Raw genomic sequence first — 256 nt, 5'->3', positions numbered from 1 at the left:
GTTCAGCAGCTCCAGGATGGTCCTTTTAGAGGGCCCTCCCAACCCAAACCATTCCATGATTTCACCATCGCCATCTGCAGATACTTCTGGCTTCTCAAGTAGCTTTGGATCCAAAAACAACCTCATGCTGGAAGAGGACCCAGGTCCCAAGCTGGTTTTGGGTCATGATAGAGACATCAATTTTAGGTATTGGGTATTATTTGACCCCAAAAGGATGGGAGTTGTAGGATCCCCTCTCCAGTCCTGGAGAATGGCT

The 256-nt window shown here is 48.4% G+C and overlaps 1 protein-coding gene across 1 annotated transcript in view; it reads left to right on the top strand.

Annotated features, from left to right (window-relative positions):
- LOC104390216 (rho GTPase-activating protein 39-like) overlaps positions 1 to 256 on the top strand; it is a gene marked incomplete at its 5' end in the record, with an annotated part of 60,259 nt that overhangs the window by 31,668 nt on the left and 28,335 nt on the right.

The sequence above is a fragment of the Chaetura pelagica genome, unplaced genomic scaffold (assembly GCF_000747805.2).
Source record: "Chaetura pelagica isolate M959 unplaced genomic scaffold, ChaPel_1.0 scaffold446, whole genome shotgun sequence".
NCBI classification, from domain to species: domain Eukaryota; kingdom Metazoa; phylum Chordata; class Aves; order Apodiformes; family Apodidae; genus Chaetura; species Chaetura pelagica.
The sequence above is the reverse complement of the archived record's forward strand: the minus strand, read 5'-3'. Positions and strand labels throughout refer to the sequence as shown.